The sequence below is a fragment of the Gossypium arboreum genome, chromosome 1 (assembly GCF_025698485.1).
Source record: "Gossypium arboreum isolate Shixiya-1 chromosome 1, ASM2569848v2, whole genome shotgun sequence".
NCBI classification, from domain to species: Eukaryota; Viridiplantae; Streptophyta; class Magnoliopsida; order Malvales; family Malvaceae; genus Gossypium; species Gossypium arboreum.
Window position 1 is genome coordinate 18,507,915 of NC_069070.1, and position 25,720 is coordinate 18,533,634.

The window sequence follows — 25,720 nt, forward strand, 5'->3', positions numbered from 1 at the left end:
CTTGCTGATAAGGTTGTTGAAAACCTGGAGGGGTTGTGACCTTTGATTTCCTTGACCACCCCAAGAGAAATTCAAACAATTCATGTATCCCAGATTATAATTATTATTGTAATGGTTATACTGAGGTCCAGAATCATTACCCATAAAGTCGACTTACTCATACTCCATGTTTGACTTGAAGGGCAAACATTCTGAATTGATCATCCTCACTACAATCGCATTGCATTGCATCATCTAATTCACCTGTTTACTGCAACTTAAACCATCAATCTTTTTACTTAGCATTTTCACCTAACTTGCCAATATAGCAATTGAATCCATATTAAAAACACCAGCTACCTTAGTAGGATTTGTTCTTAAAACTTGCCACTGATAATTATTCAGTGCCATCTCATCCATAAATTCTTGAGCTACTTTAGTTGTTTTATTGTTCAATGTTCCACCAACTACTACATCAATTATCTGCCTAGTCAAGGAATTCAAACCGTTGTAAACGGCTTTGACTTGTAACCATAAAGGTAACCTATGATGAGGGCACCTTCTTAGAAGATCTTTAAATCTCTCCCATGCATCTACAATGTCTCAAGCTCAAATTGGGTAAAAGAAGAGATGTCATTCCTCAACTTAGCTGTTGTGGTCAATGGAAAATACTTCAACAAAATTTTTTTTGTCATCCGAGCCTAAGTCGTGATGGAACCCCGTGGAATTGAATTCAACCACTGCTTTACCTTGTTCCTCAAAGGGAATGGGAACAACTGTAAGCGTATGACATCATCAGTAATGCCATTGATCTTAAATGTGTCGGAAAAATAAAAAAAGTTAGCTAAATGAGCATTTGGATTTTCATCCCATCAAACTGAACATACTGTTGCACCATCTGAATTGTGTCTAGCTTAATCTCAAAATTATTTGTAGTAATAGTCGGTCTAGTAATACTCGATTTAACCCTAATTAGAGTGGGCTTAACATAGTTAGACATAGTCTTAAGAGTAGGAGGTTCCTGATTAACAAGATTATTGTCTATCTCCATAGTAATGTCCTTTTGCTCTTAACCGTCTATTAAAATTTGTTGACCTTGCCTTGTTTCTCTAACTTATCTACAATTTTTGTGAGTAGTTTTTTTGATCTCATAGTAAAAAAATTAACGGTTCTATTGGGTTGCCTCTAGCCATAAATCAAGAAAACCTATAGGAATCAAACAAAAGAAAAAAAAATTAGAATGTAACAATTAAATTAAAAGAAAAAAATATTAAAATTAAAATAAAATGGCTAAATTGATAGAAATAAAGTTTTCCTAATATTCTAGTTCCCGAAAACGGTGCCAAAAACTTGATGTGTCGTGAAACTAACTAAAAATTTGACTAAGGCAAGTGCACCTATCAATTAATAGTATAGCTACGGTGAGAAAAGATACCGTTCCCACGAAGACTAAAAGTACTAGTAATTACTGTCTTTCTATTATTTAACTGAAAAATTTGAGTGATTGATTAAAACTAAAATCAACTAATCCAATTAATTAACCAACAAGAAAATGAATAAAACACGAAAGTAATCGATTAACAACCAAGAAGCAAAACAATATCCACAAAAGAATCCACCTAGATTTCATTTTTCACTATCAATCTAATTTATGCAATTTCTTTACTTAACACCTTGATCCATATAAATCCCTAGATTATGTTAATATCTCTTTCGAGCATAAGAGCAACTGACTCTAGGTTGATTAATTGAAATTTCTTTCTAACTAAAACCCCTTTATCGCATTAACTCGTGCTATGGATTCCCCTATTAGATTTGACTCTAATCCAATAAATTTATGTCCTCCTATTTCTAGGAATGCATGAAACTCCACTCAATTATGCAAGATTTACTCTTAAAGAAGGTTTATTCAACCTCTGATTTAAGCGCATCAAACATGGATTAATAATCTAGTAGTATTAAACCAAGAATAAAGCACACATAAATGAGAACAAGAAACTAAGTTTTATTGCGTAAAATAAAAATCAAATGACAGAATCCATCATAAGGTTCATCTCTCTAGGTATTTAGAAAAATAGTTCAAGCATGAAAATAAAAGCATCCAAGAGACAGTATAATCGAAAGAACCAAAGAAACTCATGATAACTTCCTAAGAAATCAAATGGGTGATACGTGATATTCACGACAGGTTTTAAAATTTTAAAATTAATTGTTCTTAAAACTAACTATTATCACGATGAAGGCAAGTGTACCTATCAAACAGTAGTATAGCTTTAGCAAGACCGGATTGTCGAACCCAAAGGAACCAAGAGTACTAGTAATTACTTTCTTTTTATTATCTAGCCTAAAAATTAAGGGATTTTTTTATCTAAACTAATTAACTAAACTAAGGGTGCACAGAGAGAAAATTGGGGAAAAGCTTTTGGGAAAACACAATTGATTAAGAAAATACCCAAGGAAAAATTCACCCAGAATTCACTTGTTATTTAACTCTGAATCAGACGATTTATTCATTTGACTTGATCCGTAATCCCTAAGTTATATTATTATCTCTCTCGAGACTAATAACGTCTAACCCTAGGCTGATTAATTGAAATCTCTTTCTAATTAACACCCTAGTGTTGCATTAACTCGATCTATGGACTTCCTTATTAGGTTTCACCCTAATCCGAAAAAATCTTGTCACCCTATCTCTAGGCGTGCAATCAACTCCGCTTAATTACGACAAATTTACTCTTAAATAGGGACTTTTGCTCTTATGAATAAGCACATTAACTTGAATCGATATCCTGGAATATTAAAACAAGAATTAAGAACACATAATTAAGAAAGAGTCAAATATTTATCAAAAATTCAGATAATAATAGCAAGTTCCGTCTTAGGTTTTATTCCCCTTAGGTATTTAGGGGGTTTAGTTAATAATTATGAAAGAAAACATCTCAAAATAATAAAGATAACAAAACATAAAGAAAACCCAAAACTCCTAAAGAAAATTGAAGGGAGATCTTCAGTCTTGACTATGAATCCGGCTTCTGAGATGGATCAATCGGCTTTCCTTAAGTAATTACTTGCCTCCTCCTCTGTGTTCCCCTTCTAAGTGCCTCCTCCGGTGTTTAAATAGGATTTAGAATGCCTGAAAGCCCTCAAGAGTGGCCTTTTTCGAATAGAACTAAACTTGGGCTCGACAAGACACGTCCGTGTGTGATTTCTTCAATCCGTGTTCAAGGCTGTTACATAGGCTTGAGTGTGTGATCTACCCGTGTGAGGAAGTCCAGGTCGTGTTGATTTCCCATGTTGGTCCATTTTCGCCGTTTTCAGCCTGTTTCTCGTTCCTTTTACTCTCTTGTGGTCACCTAAGTATAAAACATGAAATTAAAGAATTAGGAGCATCAAATTCACCAATTCTAAGGAGAAATCATCCATAAATGTGCTAAGCGTGGGATAAAAATATGTATAAATTACGCTTTATCAAATACCCCCACACTTAAGCGTTTATTTGTCTCATAATCAAAATAAATTCTTCTCAACTTATAACCCCTATCAATAATATCTCAAAATAAACCATAAGTAATCATACATTGAGAATTCAACTAGAAGAACATCAAAGTTTCAAGAATTCCAAGTTGAGCATTTTATCGCGAAACCATAGGTGTCTCCCCTCATCTAAGTGATTACCTTTGATTCAAAATATCACAAAGTTTATCATCCTCAATAAAGATTCACTCAAATCACTCGAGGTGTTTAAGGACAATAAATGAAGCACTCATTAGTCAATATGAAAAGTTATTACCATAGGCTTGCATGAAAATCAAATCTCCACCACTTTATATTGAGATGATACATCAATCAAAAGGTCTTTAAAGGGTTGTAACATGGCTTTGGTTAGGGGGTATGGTCATAAGCTGAAAGAAAAGGTTAGAATCAAGATTGAATTGAAAAATTACCTAACTAGAAAAATAACTAATCATCAATTGAATACAAGTGAGCTTCTTCGCAGAATATGGAATTAACCACTTAAGCTCAAAAACAAAGAATTATTACTAATATATATGTATGTATTGTAATTTTTTTTTAAGAACAAGTCAAATAACATAGGCTATCTATCAAAAATAAAATGTAGCTAAGCAATTTATTCAAATCAAATCTCGACAAAAATAGGGATCAAATTAATTTAGAGGATTTCAACAATAATGGGTTAAGGGTTAATGTTGAGGGTAAACCAGTGAATAGGTTGTTAGGCTCAAGGGGGTTCACTAGGGGTTAATTGTGAAGGTAAGCTTTTATGGAGTGAGTGGGTTAAACCTAAGTGTCTTTATCATCTCGACGTATCAAATCAAAGGTGTGATCTTGACATGCATAATCAGGTAAGTTCTAGAATAACAAATCAATATTGACGCACTCAAAGCAACAATACAAATGAGCATGAAAGAAATAATAGATGCTCTTAAAGGTTTCAAGATCTCACAAAAATTATGGCTTTTTTATGCTAAACCTGTGAATTTCGACTCAAGATAATACCTGAACTTGGGGAAACAACCTAAAAAATTTTTAAAACTGAAAAATCAACTTATCATGCTTGATTCTCTAATTCCTTAAAGTTTAAACCGTTAATGCATAAATGCCTATGTTTTAATTCAAGACATATTAATAGAAAATCATAAATCAGTCAAAATTCATTCCAATAATGATATGAGAAGATCACATGAGAATAAGACAAAATTCAAGGATTTTTCTAATAATGATATAAAAGACCCCCCCCCACACTTAATATGTACATTGCCCTCAATGTACAAAGTTAGATTTATTGCATTATATAGATATAAGATCATAAGATAGGGAGAGGAGTGAGACTTCCTGAATGATGAATAGAATCCTTGAATTGGAGTTATGGAGAATAATTGGCCAAGGCAATGATGAGATTGGAGGAGGATACTTCGGTGGTGGTAGAGGCTGGGTTCCACAACCACAGTGTCTAGCGAAGAGGTTATCGTGGTGGTCGAGTAGGACATGGTAGTCATAGAGAGCCTTTTCCAACTTTGGAGCTCTTTATAACTGTGATATAATCAGGAACTTCTTTTAGAAAATATAAAGAAGCATAATTACTCGTAAAGAAATAGCCGAATAAAAATTATAAAATCTCAAGATAAAATAAAAATAGTATTAAAGGGAAATAAAAAGTAATTTCAACATATAAATAAAGATAAAATTAAAATTAAAAAAATGTAAAAATAATAGGTGTTTATAAAGAAATTGGGGCACACAGCAGTGGGGCACGCCCGTGTGCCCTCATTTCAGCCTGTGCGTTTTGTGGTTTTTTGAAATTGGGAGCATTGGTGCACACGGCCATGTTGCACGGCCGTGTCATTCCTCACTCGCTTCTCCCACGCCCGTGTACGCAAGCAAACGCCCGTGTTGTTTTGACAGGCTCGACCACGATCGGTGGGCACAGGCGTGTCACACGCCCTCTTAATTTGGCAGGATTGCTCATGGCCATGTCGCACAGCCGTGGCAACTTATCGAATCCCGTGTTGGGGAAACATTTTATTCTATTTTCATATAGCCGTATCGCACGATCATGTTACCTCCTGTGGTATAGACACGGCCTAAGGCAGGCCCGTGTGCCTGGTCGTGTGGTTCTAGAAATCCTGTGTTCAGTGACTCAGTTAGTGAATTAAATGTTAAAAACTAATATTTAAATGAGTCAACACCGTTAGTGCTCGGGTTGCCTCCTGAGAAGTACTTATTATAGTCTAAGCTCGACTCTACCTTGTAGGTATATTTAGGTAACTTCGTGAAGTCGTAGCTCCTCTTTATCATATTTGAAATTCTCACCGTTATAAAGTTTGAGACGATGTCCGTTTACCTTAAAAGTGCCTTGTGATGGATGACTTACCTCTACTGTTTCATATAGAAACATAGTTTGGACTACGAAAGGACATGACCATCGTGATTTAAGCTTTCCAAGAAACAATTTGAGCCTCGAGTTGTATAACAGGACAAGATTTCCAACTTCAAATTGCCTTCGTTGCTTCAAACGAGAGTCGTGGCGGTGCTTCGTTGCTTCCTTGTATAGGCGCGAATTTTCATATGCATTGGCTCGCCACTCATCTAACTCATTCAACTGCATCAACCTATTTTCACCTGTAAGTGTGGGATCAAGGTTTAGAAATTTTATAGCCCAGAATGCCTTGTGTTCTAACTCAAACTGTAGATGACAACTTTTTCCGTAAACAAGTTTATAAGGGGATGTTCCTATGGGGATCTTACAAGTAGTTTTATAAGCCATAAAGCATTATCTACTTTCATCGCCCAGTCCTTCCTGTTTGACTCTACTGTTTTTTCTAGAATATGTTTGAGCTCTCGGTTTGCTACTTCGACTTGTCCACTAGTTTGAGGATGATAAGGGGTAGCTGTTCTGTGGTGAACTCCGTATTTCTTAAGGGTCTTATCAAATTGGGCGTTATAAAAATGGGTACCTTTATCACTGATAATTGCTCTAGAGGTTCCAAATTGAGAGAAGAGTGTCTTAAGGAATTGTACTACCACTCTAGCATCATTAGTGGGTAAAGCTTGGGCCTCCACCCATTTAGACGTATAATCAACGGCTAATAATATGTATTTATTCCCGAATGAGCTGGGGAATGGACCCATGAAGTTGATACCCCAAACATCAAATATTTCACATGAGAGCATATATGTCTGGGGCATTTCAGCATGTTTGGAGATATACCTGTCCTTTGGCATTTGTTACAAGAATTAACATACATGTTGGCATCTTTGAATAAAATGGGCCAATAAAAACCTGATTCGAGTATTTTATATGCGGTCTTATTTCCACTGTAATGTCCTCCAGTCGGTCCTGAGTGACAATGTTCCAAGATCTTCAATGCTTCTGTCCTTGTACCGCATCGCCTAATGACTTGATCTGCGCATATACGAAAAAGGAAAGGGTCTTCCCAAAAGTAGTTTTTCACATCAGTAAAGAATCGTTTCTTTTGCTAATGTGTTAACCCTTTTAGGATAATGTTAGCAGCTAAAAAATTTGTAATGTTAGCAAACCAAGGTACCTCAGAATCAGATATAGTAAAAAATTGTTCTTCAGGGAATAAATCATTTATTTCAACTTTGTTTAGCTCTTTGGTACTTGAATTTTCAAGCCTGGAAAGATGATCGCCGTGAAGTTTTTGGCTCATTTCTTATCCTTAATCTTCAAGTCAAATTCCTGTAATAACAAAATCCATCGGATGAGTCAAGGTTTTGCATCAGTCTTAGTTAAGAGGTAGCGAAGAGCAAAATGGTCAGTATAAACGAAAAATTTGGACAATATTAGATATGGCCTAAATTTATCGAATGCAAAAACCACAGCTAGCAGCTCTTTCTCCGTGGTGGTGTAGTTTTCTTGTGCGGCCGTCAAAGTTTTGCTAGCATAATAGATAGGTTGGAAATGCTTATCTCTTCGCTGTCCCAAAACTGCATCTACTGCAAAATCACTTGAATTGCACATTAGTTCAAAAGGTGAATTCCAATCAGGTGCAATTATAATTGGAGCCTTAGTCAATTTATCCTTTAAAGTACTAAATGCTTTTAAACATTCCTGATCGAAATTAAAAGGCACATCTTTTTATAGTAATTTAGTCAAAGGCTTAGCTATTTTAGAAAGGTCTTTAATGAATCTTCTATAAAACCCAGCATGTCCTAAAAAGCTTCTAATAGCCTTAACCGAATTAGGAAGTGGTAGTTTCTCAATGGCTTCAATTTTAGATTTATCAACCTCAATCCCTTTACTAGAAATTTTATGTCCTAACACAATACCTTCTTGAACCATAAAATGACATTTTTCCCAGTTAAGTGCAAGATTTGTTTCCTCGTATCTTATTAAGACTCGTTTTAAATTTTTAAGGAAAAGAGGGAAAGAATTACAGAAAATCGAGAAATCATCCATAAATACCTCCATGATGTCTTCTACAAGTTCGTCAAAAATGGCCATAATGCAACACTGAAAAGTAGCTGCAGCATTACATAATCCAAAAGGCATTCTACGATAAGCAAATGTACCGTATGGACATGTAAATGTCATCTTTTCTTAATCTTCAGGAGCTATTAGGATTTAAAAATAGCCAGAGAGTCCGTCTAAAAAGCAATATTACATGTGTCCTGACAATCTTTCCAACATTTGGTTAATGAATGGAAGGGGGAAGTGATCTTTTCTCGTGGCATCATTTAGCTTCCTATAATCAATATAAACTCTCCAACCTGTGACTGTCCTTGTTGGGATTAATTCATTCTTCTTATTGGCTACAACAGTCATGCCTCCTTTCTTAAGAACAACTTGCACTGACTTACCCAAGAACTGTCAAAAATAGGATAAATAATTCCAGCACCTAGGAGTTTAATTACCTCAGTTTTAACAACTTCCTTTATGTTAGGGTTCAATCGTCTTTGGGCTTGCACGCATTGCTTATATTCGTCTTCCATTAAAAATTTTTGGGTGCAAAAAGAAGGACTGATCCCTTTTATGTCAGAAATTCTCCAAGCTATGGCCCTTTTATGCTCTCTTTAGACTTGGAGTAATTCATCTTTCTCTCTGGGTTGCAAATTAGACGCAATAATTACCGGTAATGTAGAGTTATTTCCAAAGAATGCATATTCCAAGTGATTCGGCAATTGTTTAAGTTTCAATTTGGGAGGTTCTTCAATAGAGGGTTTTTGCTTAAGTTCATCATTTACCTTAATACCCTCATATTCTACTGGTCATGGGGAGGGCTCATTGGGATTCAGTTCAGTTCCTATCTCAGAATTATCACCCCCTCCTCTCTTTGGGCAAGACACAGTTCCAATGTGTCCTTATGTATGATTTCCTGAAAAGAATATTGAGTAGCATGATCAATAGAGTCAATAAAATAACATGAGTCATCCTGTTCCCTAGAAAATCTCATGGCATCATAAATTTTAAAGATAATCTCTTTGTCACCTACTCTAAGTACCAATTTACCATCACCTACATCAATAACAGCCCTGGCAGTGGCTAAAAATGGACGACCTAAGATTAAAGGCACTTCAACATCCTCATCCATGTCAAGCACAACGAAATCAATAGGGAATATACATTTATCTACTTTTACAAGTATATCCTCTATAATTCCCCTAGGGTATTTAACAGATCTATCAGCTAATTGAATACTCATCCTAGTGGGTTTAGGTTCCCCAAGACCAAGTTGTTTAAACATTTTATATGGCATTAAATTAATGCTAGCGCCTAAATCAGCTAGTGCCTTATCAACATTCAAACTACCAATTAAGAAGGGAATAGTAAAACTTCCTAGGTCTTTCAGCTTAGTTGGCAGTTTATTTTGAACTATGGTCGAACACTCCTCATTAAGTTCCACCGTAGATAAGTCTTCAAACTTCCTTTTGTTTGTTAGAAGCTCCTTTAAAAATTTTGCATATGTAGACATCTGCGATATAGCTTCAACAAAAGGTAAGTTAATATGCAGTTGTTTAAAAAGTTCAAAAAATTTATCGAATTGTGCATCTATGCGGTCTTTCTTCAACTTTGCTAGATATGGGATTGGTGGTTTATATTCCTTTGGCATTGGATTGTCATTGTTTTCAAGGTTTTCTTCTTCTCCTTTGTCTCTTTTAGCTTCTTATGGTGGCTTCTTTTCGGATTCACCTAACACTTTCCCACTCCTTAGTGTAACTGCTTTCACATGCTCTTTTGGATTAAGTTCGATGTTACTAGGTAAACTTCCTGGTGGTCTTTCTGAAATCATCTTATCCAGCTGCCCAATTTGATTCTCGAGTCCTTGGATCGACACTTGCTAATTTTTAAGTGCAATTTCAGTGTTCTGAAAATGGGTTTCCGCGACTGAAATAAATTTTGACATCATCTCTTCAAGGTTTGACTTTTTCTCTTACTTGTAAGGTTGTTGTTGGAAGCCTGGATGGTGTTGTGGTCTCTGATTTCCTTGGCCTCTCCATGAGAAATTTGGGTGGTTCCTCCAACCTGCATTGTAAGTGTTATTATAAGGATTATTTTGAGGTCAAAGATTATTACCCAGAAAATTTAGTTGCTTGTGTTCCATGTTCAGGCCATAAGGTAGCTATTCTAAATTGCTCGTTCCACCTCCATTTGTATTGTATTGCATTACTGGATGTACTTGAGTAGAACCACACAATCCATTAATCTTTTTATTTATGAGTTCTACCTGGTTAGATAGCATAGTAACCGCATCGAGGTTGAAAACACCAACTGTTTTCGTTGGCTTTGTCCTCATGACTTGCCACTGATAATTATTCAGTGACATCTCTTCTATAAATTCATAAGCATCCTCAAGTGTCTTATTATTGATAGTCCCACTAGCGACTGCGTCAACCATCTGTCTAGTTGAAGGATTATGGCCATTGTGAAAAGTTTGAACATGTAGCCAGAGTGGTAACCCATGGTGAAGGCACCTTCTCAGCAGATCATTGTATCTCTCCCATGCATCGTAGAGTGTTTTTAGATCCATCTACACAAAAAAAGAGATATCATTTCTTAATTTAGCCGTTTTAGTCGGTGGAAAATATTTTAGTAAAAAATTTTCAGTCATTTGTTCCCAAGTAGTGATTGACCCTCGTGGTAACGAGTTCAACCACTATTTAGCCTTATTCTTTAATGAAAAGGGAAATAACCGAAGGCTTATGGCATCGTCAGAAATGCCATTGATTTTAAATGTGTTGCAAAACTCTAGAAAATTTGCCAAGTGATTGTTTGGATCCTCATCCTGCAAACCATCAATCTGAACAAATTGCTGTATCATTTGAATCGTGTTAGGTTTCAGTTCAAAACTATTTGTAGCAATAGCAGGCCTAACTATACTTGACTCAGTTCCTGTTAAATTCGATTTAGCATAATCATACATAGTGTGTGGAACATGATTCTAATTTACTGGATCAGCGGCAATCGCAGGAGGTAGCAGATTTTCCTAATTTTCAGCCATCTCCTCGGTTGTGGTTTGAATATCGTCCTCTTGCTCTCCCTCTGTGTATCTTAAGCTTCACCTTATTTCTCTTCGGTTTCTATGAGCTGTGCAATTGATCTCACTATCAAAAAGTAATGGTCCCGACGGGTTTCTTCTAGTCATACACTATAAAAAAAACTGCTAGAAGCAAATAAAAGAGAAAATTAGAAAAGAAAATAAAAATTTAAATTGGAAATAAAGTAAAATGGCTAAAGGAATAAAAATTGAGTGTTCCTAATATCTTAGTTCCCTGAAAACGGCACCAAAAACTTGATACGTGATATTCACGACAGGTTTTAAAAAATTATAATTAATCGTTCTTGAAACTAACTATTATCACGATGAAGGCAAGTGTACCTATCGAACAGTAGTATAGCTTTAGCAAGACCAGATTATCGATCCCAAAGGAACCAATAGTCCTAGTAATTACTTTCTTTTTATTATCTAGCCTAAAAATTAAGGGATTTGTTTATCTAAACTAATTAACTAAACTAAGGGTGCACAGAGAGAAAATTGGGGAAAAGCTTTTGAGAAAGCTCGATTGATTAAGACAATATCCAAGGAAAAATCCACCCAGACTTCACTTGTTATTTGACTCTGAATCAGATGATTTATTCATTTGACTTGATCCATAAAAATCCCTAAGTTATATTATTATCTCTCTCGAGACTAATAACGTCTAACCTTAGGTTGATTAATTGAAATCTCTTTATAATTAACACCCTAGTGTTGCATTAACTCGATCTATGGACTTCCTTATTAGGTTTCACCCTAATTCAGAAAAATCTTGTCACCCTATCTCTAGGCGTGCAATCAACTCCACTTAATTACGATAAATTTACTCTTAGACAGGGGCTTTTGCTCCTCTGAATAAGCACATTAACTTGAATCAATATCCTGGAATATTAAAACAAGAATTAAGAACACATAATTAAGAACAAGTTAAATATTTACAATACAATTCAGATAATAATAACAAGATCCGTCTTAGGTTTCATTCCCCTTAGGTATTTAGGGGGTTTAGTTCAGAATTATGAAAGAAAACATCTCAAAAGAATAAAGATAACAAAAATAAAGAAAACCCAAAACTTCTAAAGGAAATTGAAGAGAGATCTTCAGTCTTGACGATGAATCTGGCTTCTGAGATGGATCAATCGGCTTTCCTTGAGTAATTCATTGCCTCCTCTGTGTTCCCCTTCTAAGTGCCTCCTTCGATGTTTAAATAGGCTTTAGAATGCCTAAAAGCCCTCAAGAGTGGCCTTTTCTGAATAAAACTAAACTTGGGCTCGACAAGACACGCCCGTGTACGATTTCTTCAATTCATGTTCAAGGCTGTTACATAGACACGGGCGTGTGGTCTACCCGTGTGACGAAATCTAGACCGTGTTGATTTCCTATGTTGGCCCATTTTCTTCGTTTTCGACCCGTTTCTCGTTCCTTTTACTCTCATGTGCTCACCTAAGTATAAAACATGAAATTAAAGAATTAAGAGCATCGAATTCACCAATTTTAAGGAGAAATCATCCGTAAATGTACTGAGCGTGGGATAAAAATATGTATAAGTTATGGTTTATCAATGGGAATCTTTAATCTTGACGGAAATATACTTTAGATTTGGTTTCAATGGTGTTTTGTGAGTTGTTTTCTTGAATATTCTCTGAGAATTCACTCCTATCTTCTTATTTTTTTCATATATATGTCTTAAAATGCCTGAAAAACCTAAAAATCACAATTTTTCATTGTTTGGTATGCAATTCTGTGAAATCGACACGGCCTACCACACGCCTGTGTGGGTCACACGATCATGTGGAATGTTCCAACTCGTGTGGCTCCTGTAGGTTGCTCTAATGCTCCAATTTTCACTCGTTTTTCAATCATTTTACTCCTAAGTGCTTTATTAAGCATTAAAACATAAATTTAAAGGACTAAAAGTATAAAATTCACAATTAACATCGAGTAATCGTCAAAAAACGCATTAAGAATAAGGTTAAAACATATTACTTTTAGCGCTTATCAAGATACCAAATATCCAATTACACATTATTATATATATTCAATATCATAACCAAAATTCATTTCATCAATTTGTAATTACTTGACATTATCAAGCTCATTTTATACTCGTTTAAGATATATTCATATTTGAATTCAATTCTCAATATGTCAAAGTTTCATACCATATTTATTTAAACTCAATTCACCATATTTCATCATTAATTCATATATATATCCAATATCGTATAGCATAATTCACATAATTTTTGTATCACATATCATATATCATTAGTATCACACCTTTTTACATTATATTCAATTCAATCCAATTCTTGACATTTGATATCACCATGCATAAACCGAGTTAGGAAATAGTAATACACTTACCTTAATAGGTAGATTTGTGACAGTAACATATATGTGTATATGAATATGTATATGATATGTATCTATGTATTGAACTCGAATCATAAAAGTGCAAACCAATAATTAAGGTTATTCATCTAGGCTCTCGCCTTTCCTTTCTCTCTCGATGACCCGACGTCTTCTTTAGCTACGTTCAATTATTCAATAAAAAAAACAAGATCAAGTTTCATTCAATTCACATTCAAATACAAGGCCAAACATATTTCTTATTTTATTCAATTTAGTCCCTATACTAGTGATATATGTATCTTTTGATATCTAGCACCGGATAAAAATCTGATTTCACATTCTTTTGTCAGGGACCCTATACATTCTATTCACATCATAATTTCATGGCAGATTTTCAATTTATTCAATTTATTCCCTAATGTTAAAAGTTTATATAACAAGCTTTATTATTTTTACAATCTAGTTCTTTTCATGATCTAAGCTTAATATTTATCAAATTCAAGCCTAATTCATTCATTTCTCTACAATGGCAACATGCTAAAAACTTAACCATTGAACAAATTGATACATGAGCTAGCTAAATCAAGCTCTGATGATCATAAATCTACAAAAATAACATGAAATTAAATTAATTTACCTTATGAATTTTTAATGGTCGAATGTACTTAGCTATGGCATTTTCTTCTCCTTTTTTCTTCTTCTTTAACGAACGGTGGTGGCTTGGGGAAGATGACAATTTTTTTGTCTTCCCACTTACATTATTATTGTTAGAGTTGAAACTTAAATTCTTATTAAAATAAATTACAAGTGGCAAGATAAGGGGATCCACAAGTGTGGCAAGATACGGTACAAGCTGTACAAGAAGAATCCGTATAGAAGTTTACTTCCTCTATTTGATATTGATTTGAATAAGGTGTTTTAACCTTACGGCATTACTTCTATTAGATGTTGATTAGAATAAGGTTTTCTAAACCTATAAACAGATGCAGTCTATACTCCTTGTAATTATTTGAATTCGACATAGAAAATTTACTTCTCCTCTGCCCGGGGTTTTAATTAGCTACTTTTTTGGCTAAAATACTTAACCGATATGTAATAACCCATTTTTCAGTAGTGTTAGAAACAATGGTTTTAGAGTTACAATTCTGATGAGTGAGTCTGTAAACATTATTTATTAATATTTATGACTTGAATTATAATGTTTTATTAAATATTGATTTGAAAATTTTTGTTAATTGAACGAAAAGTTAAGCACAAGTGGTTTATCCCTAAAGTTAAGTGATTTTAAAAAATGAGATTTTGAGACCTCATTTTTATAAACCGAGCCCATAAATATTTTTATTAAATATTTACAGATTTATTATTTTAGTGTGTTGAAGTTTGGTTCAGAAATTTTAATGATTGGATGGTTAATTAAGGAAAAAGGACTAAATCGTAAAAACTATAAAGTTAATCGCTTTTGATTTTTAATGGAAAAAATGCATGATTAATGTTTATTTAAGGTTTTAAATAGTAATTAGACCCTAGTGCATAATAGTGGATGAGAAGTACCGATGTTGTGACAAGGAGGAGATGATGTCATGGCGCGAACCTTAGATTTTCAAAACTTTGCAATTCAGTCCTATTTCATACTCAAGTAAAAAAAAAAGGGAGCTTTTGTAAGCTCAATTAAAGTTCAAATTTAGTTCTGAATCATATTATGAATGTAATTAAGTCATAAATGTTTGTTTGTTTGATATATTTATTGTATTTTGATGGAAGTTGCTCCGGCAACGAATGTAGTATCCTGGAGCTCAGACCTGAGGATCGGGTTGGGTGAGGGGTGTTACATTTAGTGCTATCGGAGCTACAGTTTAGTTTATTCTAAGATTGAATATAAAGCGTGTTGAGTCTAGAAAGTATATGCCATATTAAATTGTGATAGTGTGATGCCTTCTGATATGATCTGACTCCGTCTTCTTAAAGATAAGCTATGTTGGCCGAATTAAATCGTGCTGTACCACTACCTGATAAGATTGATAGTAATGTACTCGTTCAACAAGGGTTAGGGAATGAGGTAAGAGATGCCTTTTTCTAATTGTTGAACTAGTAGTTTACCCAATACTTTAGAGCTACCTTTTCAGCTCGACAACCGCAATTACAACCTCTACCCCCAGTAGTGTCTAACTCAGCACCCCTTGTCCTCAGAATATTAAAAAGGTAAGTGATAAATGATTTATGATTGATAAATTCGGTAAACATGAGATAGATGAATGTAAAGGCAAAAATAAAAATGAATGTATTAAGAAAAAGCCAGATGGGTTCAAGATTAGAGATTTTGGGAAATGCAATACAACCAGGTCAAATTCAATACTTCTACCTAAAAAGTAAAGAAATCTCCAAAGTTAGCTCTCCACTTCTTCAGGTGTCCCGTGGAATATTCACAATATGGACAAAGCAGTTTGCAAATATTGTGGGAAAAATCATAAAAGTGAGTGCAGGTTTAAAAGCGGGGCTTGTTTAAAATGCAGATCCAAAGAACATCTAAAAAGAGATTGCTCAGAAAGAGAAATGTTTAAATAGAGTTATCAAAGGCCTCAAGCCACAACTTTGATTAGTTTAGGAAATGTACGGGACATTAATAAACCAGTTTACGAGCATTGTGGTAAGAAACACTTTAGAGAGTGTAGAATGAGAAAAAGAAGTGTAACATCCTGATTTTCGGGTTTTTTCGCGATTCTCAATATTTTAGTAAAGTTTTTAAAAATTTGGTGTGTGGTTGTGAAATTCATAATTTGACTATGTAAATGGGCTTATGGAAGGCCCCTATGTTGGCCAAAACCCGGTAGAATTTTTGAAATTAGGACTTAAGAGTTAGGGGTACTGGCTAGATGACCTTATGTAAAGTTGTGGGTAAAATGTATCACAAAAAAAAGCTTTGGTAAAGTGGCAACGGTGACGCCACTAAGCTCCTAAAAAGGTGGCATGTGGAGCATAGAGGAAGACCTGGGTTCGATTCCCTGTGTTGGCAAATAAGGTTATTTATTTTTATGTGCACGAAGGGTAGGCGTTGGAACCCAAGTGGATTCTGTTGGAGGAGTTTGAATTAATCAAGTGCATGGATTAAGGAGTGATAAGGGGAGAGATTTTAGGGATGATGGAGAGATAAAGGGGAGCGTATCTAGGAGAGATTTTAGGAGATTTGAATTGGGAGAAGTGGTGGCCGGTCAAGGGGAAGGTTTAGAGCAAATTCGGCTATTGGGGTTTTAGGGTGGCATTTTTTTTTTCTTTCTTTTCACTTGTGCCAATTGTTCTTAAGCAAATCCCTCTTATTTCTCTTCCATTATTTCTTCCACAAACTCTTTTCCTCTCATTCTTCCTCTCTTTCATTTATAGTAAAAGCCAAACCTATCATTCTTTCCATTGCTAACCGAATAGCATCAAGCCAAATCCCGAAGGAGTCAAGGGAAGTCAGTTTATCTATAAAGGTATACACTTGTTCTTTTTCTTTTTAGCCGATTCTTGTTATTTCAAAAGCCTTTAAACTCTTTTGTCAACACCCTTTTTGGACCATAACCACTCTTTCTTCAGTGACCCAAAAGCCGAAAGCACAGCACCCTTAGGTGAATTGGTGGCCGATTCTTAGGATCCTTGTGGTGCGATTTCTGCTAGTGTTTTGGAGCTGGGACTGCGTTGAATCAGAGTTAGCATGGGATTGGAATCGTTTGGGTAGGTGAACCTTGGTAAGTGCTCGTGGCCTTAATCAATTCGGTATTATAGAGGTTAAGAAAAGCCAAAACCCTTATAGGTTAGGGAGGTGGCCGAATGTGGGTATAGGCCTTATTGGGTTCTTCTTTTAATCTTTTTATGGTTTGTATAGTGGAGGAGCTGCAAGGCATAGTGTCGACTTGGATTAGCTGGGATCATCAGAGTGGCTAGATCTAGTCATCAACTTCGGTAAAGGTATGGATTCTAAGGCCATTATAGAGGGTGGCCGAATGTGTAAGTATTGTTAATAGATGGTTCTTGATTTGGTTCTATTATTGTGAGCTGATCTATTAACAGTTGATTATAGGAGAAATCGTGTAGGAGATCTCGTCGAGGAATATCACAAAACAGGTGTGTAACGAACCCTTTTTCATAGCTTGAAATGATAAATGCCGAAAAGCCGAAATGCCAAAATTCTGGCATTTCGAGGACTTGTGAGCAAGTGAACGCTCATCGGTTAGTTAGATTTGCTAGGTTGATGATTGAGAACGTTGGAAAAGGTAAGGGCATGATTTTTGGCATTACGATAAGTTGGGCCTCGAAGGGCTAAAGTTGGGTCCAATGGGCTTTCGGGCCCATTTGGGTAAAATTGGTAGAAAATGAAAACCTGTTAAATTGCGCATTAAGACTGGTAACAACATTATGGACTAGGCTAAATTGGCCTAGATGACTAAATCGACTATATAGGGCCCATTAAGGGTTTCGGGCCCAATAACTCGGTATGGCGAAAAATAGGCCAGAATCGCTGTTCAAAACATATGAATGGTTAGTAACTAATAATGAACACGGAAAACCCTAATATTTGGTAAAATTATGAAATTACCCTTATATTATGAAAATGACTGTTTTGCCCCTAGGTAAAAATGACCGTTATACCCCTAGGGTTTACTTATAATTTGATACATGGGATTTTGATATACATGATTGATATGATATGCACATGATATGTATGATATGCACATAATATGTATGATATGCACATGATGTATTCATAAATGCATTGGGTTGAGTTTTTATATGGATGGAGGAAGTGCAAAAGGGCTTATACCCCAGTTTATTGAAAATGGGCTTATGCCCCAGTTTATTGAAAAGGGCTTTGCCCTAATTTACCAAAAATGGCTTTGCCCCAGTTATTAAAGAGGCTAGGCCTCTAGATATATGATAAAGCAACTATGCTGCCAGTGGTATGTTGGTTGGTACGGGTGGAGAGTAGCAGATGGTGGGTTAAATAGTCTCCTCAAATGGGCTTACATACATTCATTGATATTACATGTGATATTGAAATGGGCCTATGGGCCATACCGTTTACAGTAAAGGCTTCCGCCTAGTAACATGAAATATGAAAAGGCTTCGGCCCAGTATACGTTGAGATTGAAGTTGGGCTTAGGCCCAGCAGGCTGATATTGCTTTGGGCTCTGAAAGGGGCTTGTTACGCATTGAGTTTCCAAACTCACCCATTTTCCTTAACATTGTAGGTGAGCTTGATTTGGGGACTTGGAGCCGGAGGGGATTCAGAGTGGCAACGGTGATCGCTGTTGGGCTTTTGAATAAGTGTTTGGTTTTCATTAAAGTTTGCTTTATTTATTAATTATTTTTGGGTTGTAATAAGGCCATTTTAACTTTTCTTTCTTTCTTTTCTGGGATTATTTTATTTTTAATAACTTTAAACTGGCTGATAATAAATGGACGAGACTTAGGACGCGTTTTCAAAATGACACTTGTTTTCCAAACGACACAACGTTACGATTATCCGATTTTTCAAAGATATCCACTTAAATAAATTTCCAATCGATATAACCAAGTGTGGCAATGGTTGTGGGTATGTCTAGGATTGGATCCATTCGAAGAACTTGGTACTTAAGCAGCCTTTATGGCTCACCTCCTCTGTTAGGGATTCCTACCTAGTGCCCAACTTCCATTCACTTTGTTAGCTTAACAAAAGTCGGTTTTTAACACACTAAAATGAAACATGGGTTTTTAACTTCAATGTAGCACGTCAGATTCAGCCATAACGTCTAGGCCGGGTTTGGGGTGTTACATTTAATGGTATCAGAGCCTAGGTTGTAAAACTCGACTGTGGATCGGGTCTGAAAAATTTTTCGAAAAAAAATTTACCAAGAAGGGTATTTTTTGGAAATAGTTTTGAAAAGATTTTCTCAAAAATGTTTTATAAAGGTATACATGATAAAATGGTTTAAGTTTTTATGGGTTTTTAAAACGGGTCTAAAACCGAGAATTTCAAAACAAAGATATTTTTTTGCAAATTTTAAGAAAATCTATTTTTTGTGATTAAATACATGGTTTGCGGTTTTTTGGTTTGGAGAATGAAGTGGCACTGAATCCCCGGCACTAAGTCTGTAAGTATACTCTTTTTATGTGATATTGATATGATGCTATAAATAGAACTGAGACCCTACTATACTTTAGATAGGGTAGAACTGAAAAAAACTGTAGGAATGAAACTGTAGCTAAGCTACGACGATGCGAAAACAATCCTTGAACTGCTATATTTCCATAAGACATTCCGTAATAAACAATTGAACATTATACTAATATCATAAAATTCGTAATGAGATAAGTCGATATGAGTACAAGAGGAACTCGTGGACGAGGCCGCGGTCGTGGTCGCGGAAGGGTACAAGCTGAATCTTCATCCTCAAGGCATAGGCCAACTGAGGAGGCATCCGTGCCACAAGCAACTGAGACTGGGTCTTATGATCGGGCTACGAGGGATGATGCTTTGTCCCAAGCCACGTTAAGGGTTTTAGAAAGAGTTGCTGGAGCTAGCACTGGGACAATGAATAGGGGATCCATCTCCGAGCGACTTCGGGCTAACGGAGCAGAAGTTTTTAGGGGTGTATCTGGAGTATCCCCAAATATGGATGATTATTGGCTAGAAGCAACAGAGCGAATCATGGACGATTTAGATTGCTCTGTAGAGCAAAAGCTGAAGGGGGCTGTGTCGCTGCTACGAGACGAGGCATATCGATGGTGGATCACCGTGAGGGAGAGTACCCTGATTGAACGAGTAACCTGAGAATTGTTCAAAACTGTTTTTAAGGGGAGGTATGTTGGAGCTAGTTATATGGATGCCCGTCGGAAGGAATTTTTAAATCTGACTCAGGGTAATAAGACTGTCGCGAAGTATGAGGCAGAATTTTTGAGGCTGAGTCAATATGCCAGCGGGATAGTTGCAACTGAGTATGAGCGCAGTGTTCGGTTTGAGAATGGCCTCCACGATGAGCTTAGGATATTGATAGCTCCACAAAGGGAGCGTGATTTTGCTGCATTGGTAGAGAAGGCTGAGATAGCCGAGGAGGTAAAATAGACTGAGCGGTAGAATCGGGAGAAGGATCGACCCAGATTTAAGAGGGATTTTAGACCCTCGAGTGCTACGAATCGGAACGTTAAAAGAGCAAGGATGGAGGAACCGGTTCGAGCAGTTCCAGTAAATACTTTTAGACCGCAGGCTTGCAAGGACTGTGGTAAGGTGCATGTGGGGGAGTGCTGGAAATGAACTGGAGCATGTTTTCGATGTGGGTCCAAGGAGTATAAGTTCAAAGAATGTCCTCGGAGAATAGCTCAGGAACTAGCTGCGGAACAAAGGGATATCCAACCACAGCGAGGAGGACCACCACCACAGAGAGGCCGTGGGCAAGGTAGAGGTGGCAATGGTAATGAACGAGGACGTGGGGCACCTGGCAGGGGTGCTGGACATGCTGAAGCTCGACAGCCGGCATTGGTTTTTGCTACACGGCGTCGTGAGGAGGGTGACGCTCCTGATATTATAACCGTTACATTCTTCATTCATAGTACGCATTGCACTGCTTTGATTGATGTAGGTTCCACTCACTCGTATGTTGCTTGTAATGTATCTGGGGAATTGGGTGTGTTTCCTGAAGAGACTGTGAGTGGGGTATCGGTGATAAGCCCATTAGGACACTCGGTTAAGGTAGATAAACTCTTTAGGGCGGTGCCTTTAGAGACACAAGGTAAGATTTTTGAAGGAGATTTGATGGAGCTGCCATTTGGGGATTTTGATCTTATCTTGGGAATGGATTGGCTAACTAAGCATAAGGCGACGTTGGATTGTGCTGCAAAGAGAATGGTAATAAGAACTGCCAAAGATGAGGAGATAATGGTCATAGGGGAGCGAAGGAATTATTTGTCCAATGTTGTTTCGGCTTTAAGGGCCGAGAAGTTGATGCGGAAAGGTTGTGAGGCGTACTTGGCTTTTGTAAGTCAAACTGAACTGGAGGAGATAACGGTAGAGTTGGTTAGGACCATTAAGGAATTTCAAGATGTATTCCCAGAGGAACTTCCTGGATTACCTCCGAACAGAGAAGTCGAGTTTGGAATCGACTTGTTACCTGGTACAGCTCCTGTGTCCATTGCGCCTTATAGGATGGCACCAAATGAGTTGGTGGAATTGAAAGCTTAGATTCAAGAGTTATTGGATAGGGGATTTATAAGACCAAGTGTTTCCCCGTGGGGCGCAACGGTGTTGTTCGTAAAGAAGAAAGATGGGACTATGCAGATGTGTATAGACTATCGGCAGTTGAATAAACTGACCATCAAGAACAAGTATCCGTTACCAAGAATCGACGATCTGTTCGATCAACTAAAAGGAGCCTCGGTATTTTCTAAGATCGACCTTCGGTCAGGATATCATCAGTTGAGAGTCAAAGAAGTGGATATTTATAAGATGGCATTCTGGACTCGATATGGTCATTACGAGTTTCTGGTAATGCATTTTGGTTTGACTAATGCACCGGCAGCATTCATGGATTTAATGAATCGGGTGTTCCAGCCATATTTGGATCGGTTCGTAGTCATTTTTATTGATGATATCTTGGTGTATTCAGAAACGGAAGAGAAGCATGATGAGCATCTTCGTGTTGTGCTGCAAGTGCTAAGGGAAAAGCAACTCTATGCAAAGTTTAGTAAGTGCGAGTTTTGGCTGAGGGAAGTCACTTTCTTGGGGCATGTTGTGTCGCTGAAGGGATCAAGGTGGACCCTCGAAAGATTGAGGCAATTCTGGAATTGAAGCCACCAAAGTCGGTAACAAAGATCCGAAGTTTTCTGGGGTTGGCAGGTTATTATCAGAGATTCGTGGAAGGATTTTCTATGTTGGCAGCACCGTTAACGAAACTTATAAGGAAGGGAGCACTTTTTGTCTGGACAAATAAGCTGCAAGAGGCTTTTGAGAAACTGAAAAAGGTTTTGACAGAAGCTCCAGTGTTGATTCAGCCAGAGTCTGGAAAGGATTTCACGGTGTTCAGCGATGCGTCACATGTAGGTTTGGGCTGCGTGTTGATGCAAGAGGGTAAAGTGGTCGCTTATGCTTCACGACAGCTCAAGCCTCATGAGGTGAACTATCCTACGCATGACTTGGAGTTGGCAGCGGTGATTTTCGCACTTAAGATATGGAGGCATTGCTTGTATGGGGAGAAATGCATCATCTATACTGATCACAAGAGTCTTAAGTACTTGCTGACTCAAAAGGAGTTGAATCTTAGGCAGCGAAAGTGGATAGAGTTGTTAAAGGACTGTGACTGTTCGATCGAGTACCATTCAAGAAAAGCAAATGTCGTGGCTGATGCGTTAAGTGGAAGGACTATGGCGGAGTTGAAGGCAATGTTTGCTCGTCTAAGTTTGTATGATGATGGAAGCTTATTGGCAGAATTACAAGTGAGACCGACTTGGGTAGAGCAGATTAAGAAGCAACAGTTAGAGGATGAGACATTGGTTTCTCGAATTCAGCAAGTTGAGAAGGGGGAGAATCTAGACTTTGGGTTAAATAGCAAGGGAGTTCTTTGTTTTTGAGGGAGAATTTGTATGCCGAAAGACTCTGACTTGAGGTTGATGATTTTGAAAAAGGCACATAATGGACCTTGTGCTATGCATCCAGGAGGGAATAATTTGTGTCGAGACTTGCGAGAGCTATATTGGTGGCCTGGGCTTAAACGAGAAGTTACCAAATTTGTGGGGAGATGTTTGATGTGTCAACAAGTGAAGGCCGAACATCAACTGCCTTTAGGATTGTTACAGCCTGTAAAGATACCACTTTGGAAGTGGGAAAGGGTAACTATGGATTTTGTAAGTGGGTTATCGGGTAATTATGGATAGGCTCACAAAATCTGCCCATTTCATACCCGTCCAAACTGATTATTCACTTCAGAAGCTGGCTAAGTTGTATGTGGCAGAGATAGTAGGATTGCATGGGGTGCCAGTATCGATAATTTCTAACCAAGACCCAAGGTTTACATCTCGGTTTTGGCAGAAGTTGCATGAGGCGTTGGGAACGCGATTAGATTTCAGTACGGCTTTTCACCCTCAGTCGGATGGGCAGTCAGAGAGGGTCATTCAGATTTTGAAGAAATGTTGAGAGGTTGTGTTATTGAGTTTAGGGACAGCTGGGAGGACCATTTGCCATTGGCGGAGTTCGCGTATAACAACAGTTACTAAGCAAGTATTTAGATGGCTCATTACGAGGCACTATATGGGCGAAGGTGTCGATCGCCTACTTGTTGGGTAGAGTTGGGAGAAAGGCAAGTCCTTGGGCCAGAATTGATAACAGATACTAAAGACAAGATTAAGGTGATCAGGAATCGATTAAAGGAGGCAGCAGATCGACAAAAGTCTTATACCGATCTGAAACATAAGGATATTGAATATGCGGTTGGGGACATGGTCTTTTTGAAAGTTTCGCCTTGGAAGAAGATATTGAGATTTGGTAAGAAGGGTAAGTTAAGTCTACGGTTTATTGGGCCTTATCGAATTATTAAGCGGATAGGGTCGGTGGCTTATCAGCTAGAGTTACCTCCAGAGCTGGATCGTATTCACAACGTTTTTCATGTGTCCATGCTAAGGCAATATCATTCGGACCCAACTCATATCATGCCAGTTGCAGAAATCGAAGTACAGCCGGATTTGACTTTCGAAGAGGAACTTGTGCAAATACTTGATCGTCAAGGTGTTGAGAAAGAAGTCAGTTCCATTAGTGAAGGTACTTTGGAGAAACCATGGCAAGGAAGAAGCTACTTAGGAGACCGAAGAGGCAAGGCGCCAGCAATACCCTCAACTGTTTGGATCAGGTAATTTTCGAGGCCGAAATTTCTTTAAGGAGAGTAGAGTTGTAACATCCTGATTTTCGGGTTTTTTCGTGATTCTCGATATTTTAGTAAAGTTTTTAAAAATTTGGTGTGTGGTTGTGAAATTCATAATTTGAGTATGTAAATGGGCTTATGGAAGGCCCCTATGTTGGCCAAAACCCGGTAGAATTTTTGAAATTAGGACTTAAGAGTTAGGGGTACTGGCTAGATGACCTTATGTAAAGTTGTGGGTAAAATGTATCACAAAAAGAGCTTTGGTAAAGTGGCAAGGGTCACGCCACTAAGCTCCTAAAAAGGTAGCATGTGCAGCATAGAGGAAGACCTGGGTTCGATTCCCTGTGTTGGCAAATAAGGTTATTTATTTTTATGTACAGGAAGGGTAGGCATTGGAACCCAAGTGGATTCTGTTGGAGGAGTTTGAATTAATCAAGTGCATGGATTAAGGAGTGATAAGGGGACAGATTTTAGAGATGATGGAGAGATAAGGGGGAGCGTATCTAGGAGAGATTTTAGGAGATTTGAAATGGGAGAAGTGGTGGCTGGTCAAGGGGAAGGTTTAGAGCAAATTCGGCTATTGGGGTTTTAGGGTGGCATTTTTTCTTTTTTTTTCTTTCTTTTCACTTGTGCCGATTGTTCTTAAGCAAATCCCTCTCATTTCTCTTCCACTATTTCTTTCACAAACTCTTTTCCTCTCATTCTTCCTCTCTTTCATTCATAGTAAAAGCCGAACCTATCATTCTTTCCATTGCTAATTGAATAGCGACAAGCCAAATCCCGAAGGATTCAATGGAAGTCGGTTTATCTATAAAGGTATACACTTGTTCTTTTTCTTTTTAGCGGATTCTTGTTATTTCAAAAGCCTTTCAACTCTTTTGTCAACACCCTTTTTGGACCATAACCACTCTTTCTTCAGTGACCCAAAAGCCGAAAGCACATCACCCTTGGGTGACTTGGTGGTCGATTCTTAGGATCCTTGTGGTGCGATTTCTGCTAGTGTTTTGGAGCTGGGACTATGTTGAATCAGAGTTAGCACGGGATTAGAATCGTTTGGGTAGGTGAACCTTGGTAAGTGCTCGTGGCCTTAATCAATTCGGTATTATAGAGGTTAAGAAAAGCCGAAACCCCTATAGGTTAGGGAGGTGGCCGAATGTGGGTATAGGCCTTATTGGGTTCTTCTTTTAATCTTTTTATGGTTTGTATAGTGGAGGAGCTGCAAGGCGTAGTGTCGACTTGGATTAGCTGGGATCATCAGAGTGACCAGATCTAGTCATCAACTTCGGCAAACGTATGATTCCAAGGCCATTATGGAGGGTGGCCGAATGTGTAAGTATTGTTAATAAATGGTTCTTCATTTGGTTCTATTATTGTGAGCTGATCTATTAATGGTTGATTATATGAGAAATTGTGTAGGAGATCTTGTCGAGGAATATCGCAAAACAGGTGTGTAACGAACCCTTTTTCATAGCTTGAAACGATAAATGCCGAAAAGCTGAAATGCCAAAATTC

At 37.3% G+C, this 25,720-nt stretch overlaps 2 non-coding genes across 2 annotated transcripts; both read left to right on the forward strand.

Moving 5' to 3' along the window:
• Nucleotides 1-520: 520 nt before the first annotated feature.
• LOC128282393 (small nucleolar RNA R71) lies at nucleotides 521-626 on the forward strand. The gene has a single exon (XR_008272661.1). It is a non-coding gene; the product is annotated as a small nucleolar RNA R71 (small nucleolar RNA).
• A 9,790-nt stretch (nucleotides 627-10,416) lies between these two features.
• On the forward strand, nucleotides 10,417-10,523 carry LOC128282485 (small nucleolar RNA R71). Its single transcript, XR_008272764.1, has one exon. It is a non-coding gene; the product is annotated as a small nucleolar RNA R71 (small nucleolar RNA).
• The last annotated feature ends 15,197 nt before the right edge of the window (nucleotides 10,524-25,720 follow it).